A 6,000-nucleotide genomic window follows, 5' to 3' on the forward strand; every position below is an offset into this window, starting at 1 on the left:
AGCAAAGCGGGGATTTCAGGGATCTGAGAGACACAGACACCAACCAAATCATCAATTCCATCTGGAATATGAACTCAGAGGAGAGAAAAGGGTATCGTATGAGCAAAGACCTGGGCCCCGACCTAGTCTGGTGAGTTCGAGGAGACCACAGAGGGGTGAGGGTGGCTGGACCACCACAGCCCAGCAGAGAGAAGAGTGGGCCCAGATTCAGCCTGGAAGCAGCTGCCCGTCCCCAGTTCTTGCCCTCTCTAATGGCGAAGGCCACCAGCACGTGCCCCTCCCGTGTGCCCAGCTCAGGGCCCTCCCTCTACCTTCACATGCAGGGAAGGAAAAGCCCTCCTCCCTCAGCACAGAGCCCACAGCGGAGTGTCCCCAGGAGGTGAGAGCCCCTCTGTGTGACCACGGCAGGCCCAGGGCCCTGCCCCACCGCCTCGATGCTCCGCACCCCCAGCCCCAGCTGTTCTCACGCCCCATCGCCCCAGACACAGCCCTGAGAACTGCACAGCTGGTGGCCTGTGGGGCCGAGGGCCTGCCAATAGCCCTGGGAAGGAGGGCGAAGGAGGGACACCTCAGACAAACAGAGCCGGCTCCCTGAGCCAAAGCATACACCGCGCGGAGGCCTGAGTGAGCAGGCTGGCCAGGGGGTGGGCTTAACCCTTTCCCGCCCAGCAGAGCACCATGGAGCCCCGGGTACTCTCATCTCTGCCTTTCCCCTGCCTCCAGCCAGATGTCTCCGCCCCTCCACCATCACAGCAGACTCTTCTGGCTGGACAAAGGGAGTCCTTCCCTGCTCCCCGGGGGGAAGATTCATTCATTTTCACAGAAAGAAGACACGGGTCTTGTCCCCAAGAGGCCAGGGTCTGGAAGTTGTTTCTGCTGTCTGACCTTGCTCCCTGTCTCTGACTTGGTCACTGCTGTCCATCTGCTCCGGCAGCTGCTGACTGCCCTCCCCCACTGGCCCTGATCTCCAGGCAGAGGAACAGGAGACGTGTCCGGGAAGAGCAGAACACAAGGGACGGAGGCAGGGTCTGGAGGCGGCTCCGGACCCTTGGTGTCCTGAGGGTGTTGCCTTGTTCTGGACGAGGCACAGGGCAGCAGATGAAGCCTGCACCCCCATCTCAACCCCCCAGCCACTGACACTGTGTCCCTAGACAAGTTGCTGAGGTCTCTGCTGTCCTGTGTGTCAGATGGGCCAGAGTGTTGGAGCTGCCTCCCCAGGGCTCCCAGGAAGAAAGAGGCAGTTCATGCAAAATACCCACTTAGCCAGGGTTGCTGGCTGCTGCTCAGACAGCAGGACCAGCATGCTCCAGGCAGAGATGGAGTCTCAGCCATCTCCAGCTCACTCGCCAGGGGCCGGGGCTGGCAGTCCGCAAACGAGATCAACGCCAGCTGTGACAGGTGATAGGAAGGTACTCAGAGCAGGGCGAGCAAGGGTCTGGATGGATGGGTAGGAAGCAGAATGGGGAAGGCTGAGTGTTAGCGGCTGTTTGTCCATCTCTCTGAGTCTGAGCCCTGGCGAGCATATGGAGACTTAAAGGTAAGCAGGTGCCAGGCCCTGTACCCAAGACAAATAGAGAGACAGAAGGCTACATGAGCGCAGAGCAGACATCCTTCATCCCCAGGTGGGCAGAGGGAGAAGAGAGGCTTGAGGGTATTGGAGGGAACGTGTGAGACTGGGATGAGATACAGAAGCCCTGTGAGACCAGGAGTGAAAGGCTGTGAATGCCAGACGAGGAGCTGGAAGTGCGGAGCCATGGAAGGTTTAGGCCCAGAAGTGATTGTTCAGATGTGGGTCTTGGAAGGACCACTCTGACTACAGTGAGGAGAAGAGATTGGAAAGGCTGGCCTGGGAGTTGGCAGGAAGTCCAGATGGGCCAAGCCTGTGATTTTTGGAGAAAAACCAGTAGCTTCTGGCAACTGACTGGACCCGCAGAGGGGAGAAGACCTGGGTTTCCCTGAGCTGGACTGTGACTGTCCCTGCCCTGTTCTGTCCAACACATCTCAACACGTCTGCTGGGGGCCAGAGACAGCCGTGAACAAGCTAGATGTGGGCCTGATCCTAGCGGGGGAAACAGCTTTTACACAAACTGCACTGGGAATGCAGGCTTCTGAATTACCAAAGGGAAACAGGATGGCTGTCTGCTTTAAACTTGAGCTCCCTGAGGGCAGGGGCTGTGTCTCCCCTTCACCCTGGAGCTACCTCAGGTCGGGGCACTGTTTTCTCCGTGAGGCTGGAGGCTCTCTGAGAGAGGCTCTGCTTCCTGTTGGCGCTGGGGCTGTGGTCTGGCAGCCAGGCGCCTGGCCGCTCCCCACACCTCCCAGGAGGCCTGGGGCAGAGGGAGCGGGTCATGTCCTCCTGCAACACTCTCCAGCCACCCACCGCTTGCCGGTGAGCCCACAACTCTCGAGGCAGCAGGGCCACCCCTCTATCTGAGCAGGGCCCCTCAGGGTGTGACCAGGCCAGGGGAGGGTCAGCTCCCCACAGTGGGTCTCCGCAGGGGCTTGCTGCCCTCCCCCAGCTCCATCCTTACCTGCCTACTCTCCCTCAACTGTAAGCTCACTCAGCAGCCCATGTCAAGGGAAACTGCTAAACGGGGCCAAGTGGGCGCTGGGCTGAAGCCAAAGGCCTACACTCATCCTCAGGAGGGGCTTGAGGGCAGGACCAGGGTGGAAGAAGATGCATGAGAGGCTGCCAGAAGGGGGAGGGTCTAGAGCCAGGAGACAGAGCCTCTGCCCTCAATTCCCGGGGGCCTCGGGCAGGCCCTTCCTTTCTATCAGCCTGTTGACCCACGAGGTGACGGGCCTGGGGTAGTCGCTGCAATCCCTCTGGGCTTCACTTTTTTTTTTTTAATTAAAAAAAATTCCAACAGAGACAATACATCTTGGAAAACTGTAAGATTAGGAGACCTGTGAGAGCCCCAGGAAGCCCAATGAGAGGAAACGCTGTGGAGCGTGGGGGAGGTTTGAGGCTGACACTGAGGAAGCCTTCCTGGGAAGGAGATTGAGCCCCTGGACAAGACTGGGGTCACTGCTGTCCAGGGTTACAGCTGCCTGGGCAGCGGGAGGGACCTGTGAGCAAAGCAGTGTCGGGAGATACCTCTGCCCTTGTCGCTGGGATAGCAGGACTCTGTCCTGGTCAGGCTGGATGTCCGATCCTGGCCCTCATGAGATCTGACTTTTGACCTTTGGCTTAATCATAGACTGAGGTCATTTGTCCAGTCACCCCACACCATTAAGATTGTGCGGGGCCCAGTGCTGGCTCCGGGCAGGGCGGGCAGTCTGTCTGAGGAGGAGACACAGCCTCTGCCCTCAGGAGCCCAGCGGAGGGGCAGTAGGCTCTCCCCCAGGGAAGAGACCTGTCACAGGGACAAATGACCTGGGAGGCAGGCGAGCCCCTCACCCCTCCTCTAGGGGCAGCTGGAGCCTGAACTGCATGTGAATCTGAAACTAGATGGGGGAAGAGCTGCCAGCACGCCCGGCAGTGGCAGCAGTGCTTTGGGGAGCTGGTGGGGCTGAGGAAGCCCCCGTGAGTCCCCCGCCCTGGCCGTCTGCAGACAAGCCCTTCGGTGTAAGGCAAGAGGGCTGGGTGGGAGAGTGCACACTGTGGGCAGATGTTCAGGCCTGGGAGAGGGGCGTGCCGAGCTCTCAGTCCTCCATGCTGGTGAGTGTGCTGCACGCAGAAGATGCACGAGGCGTCGGTGAGGGTGTGCGGTGCAGGTGTGTGCGCTGCTGGCGCAACACGTGTGGGTGAGCCAGGATGCAGCCCACAAGGGGAGCAGGGAGACTGGGCCAGTGCCTGCCCCATGAGGTCATGCGGGCAAATCTGCCCCTGCTCCCTGGACCTCAAGCCCCTGCACACAGGGAGGGGTCGGCAGATGGCTGTGTAGGCCTCCCCAGCTCCATCAGTCTGTGCTCTGAGCACCCGCACCAGGGGAAGCCCCAGGGGCCCTGCCCGCCCACTGCCAGGCCTTCTGTCTCCCCTTGATCCCTCGCCTTGGCGCCCCAACAACTGTGCCTGACCAGCGAATGCAGACTGAGCCAGCTGTCGCTGTGACATCCATTCTCCTCGGTGGGCCTGGGCGCTCCCACCCAGCTCCCCTAGCTCCTCTCGCCCGCCTCCCCGCCTGCTACACCCACATCTGGGAATTAGGCAGGGTGACACCTAAAAGCCTCCGGTGGCCATGGAATCCCATGGGGTTCTGAGCCTTAATCCACAAGCTGGGAGAGACCAAGGTAACAAGAAGTTCTGCTCCCAGCACCCTCAGAGCCCCACTTTCTCTGCCCCGGGGCTCTGGGAGGATTCCTGGGGCGCCAGCCAGAATAGGAAAAAGCCTTCTTATTTGCATATCACTTTCATCTGATTTGCACGTGCCTCCTGGTTTGGCCATTTCTAAGCAACCCTAGAATTTGGATCTCACAGTATGCTGAGCCATTTCTAGGCGCTAGCTTCTCTCCATCTCCTACAACCCAGGTGCCTCCTAAAGGACAGTCACATGAGCGTCCCTGCAAATAATCCACCTGCCAATGCAGGAGACGCAGGTTTGATCCCTAGGTCGGGAAGATCTCCTGGAGAAGGAAATGGCAACCCACTCCAGTATTCTTGCCTAGGAAATCCCATGGACAGAAGAGCCTAGTGGGCTATAGTCCATGAGGTCGCAAAGAGTCAGACACAACTTAGTGACTAAAACGACATCAAAGCACAGTCACATGCACAGAACTCTGCCTCCACTCAGCTGCACTTGCACGCAGGCGCAAGAGTACAGCAGCCTCCGCCTACATGCAGAAATGCGGAGTCCTGGGCCCCAGCCCTGTGCACCCTCACCCTCGGCCCACGGAATATACACTGAATATACATTCACATGTGCAACTGCATACTTCTGTCTTCACACGCACTCAAAACTCACACACATTTGTCTACACACAGCCTCAGGGCACAAGCAAACACAACTCAGCTTCACATAGGAGTTGGGTGGGTTACACACAGTCTCTGTGCCAGGGTGGGCTGCCAGTGAGGTGCCCTAAGCAACAGATAACACCCAGCCCCTGAGATGGGCAGGACTGGCAAGGGCACTGCTGTGTGACTGGCTGGGAGGAGACAGCACAGCTCAGGGGGCTATTGGTAGTGGTTTTACCTCCAGCAGGTCCCTAGGATACACAGTCAATGCAGCAATCCTTTAGTCAAAGTTTTGTCTTCCCCGAAATATGGTTTCATCCTGCATTTTCTATACCATTTCTGGTCCCCCAACCCCAGGCCTCCTGCCCTTATTGGTCCCCAAACAGCTTCCTTGGGTGGCCCTGCCTTCTGACTTTATTCACCCTACTCCCTACCAAGAACACCTCCCTGCCTCCTCCAACATGAACACCCAACACCTTCATTCATGCCCTCTTCCTGGGTGGGCTTCCTTCCCTGTTCTCTTGGCACACTTCTATACATCCTTCAAGTCCCACCTTGAGTGTCACCTCTTGGGTGAATCCTTCTCCAGTCTTACCAGGCAGAAGTAATCTCGCTCCTCACTCTGTAAATCCAGAGGCAGAGCAGTGGGTAGAAAGACACAGTTGGCCCTGAATATCTGTGTAGAGGATGTTTAGGGGTTTGGAGGCTTTATTTTTAAGGAAGGGCAGGGGGCTTTTCAGAAAAACATAATTACATGGTGAGTGTCTGGGTTTAAATTATATTTGTGTTTATTTTCGGGGAAGAGCATACACCAGAATCAGACAATACTGCTGCTACCATTTCTGCTGTGCATCTTTGGGTGAGTGCTGCAGCCTCTTGGGCCTCAGTTTCCTCATCTGTAAAATAGGCTCATGGGGGGATTATGAGGACCCTATTAGAGCTTAAATATTTATGGCTTAAATTCTCATTTCATTGAACAGTACAGACTAATTTGGCTCAAAGGATTTTTGCTCACTTCTCTGTCTCCCCACTGGACTAGAATTTCCTTTACAGCAAGGGTTATGTCTCCATCTACAAAATGGGGATAATAGGACAGACCTCATCTG

Source organism: Bubalus bubalis, chromosome 3, assembly GCF_019923935.1.
Source record: "Bubalus bubalis isolate 160015118507 breed Murrah chromosome 3, NDDB_SH_1, whole genome shotgun sequence".
Lineage (NCBI taxonomy): Eukaryota > Metazoa > Chordata > Mammalia > Artiodactyla > Bovidae > Bubalus > Bubalus bubalis.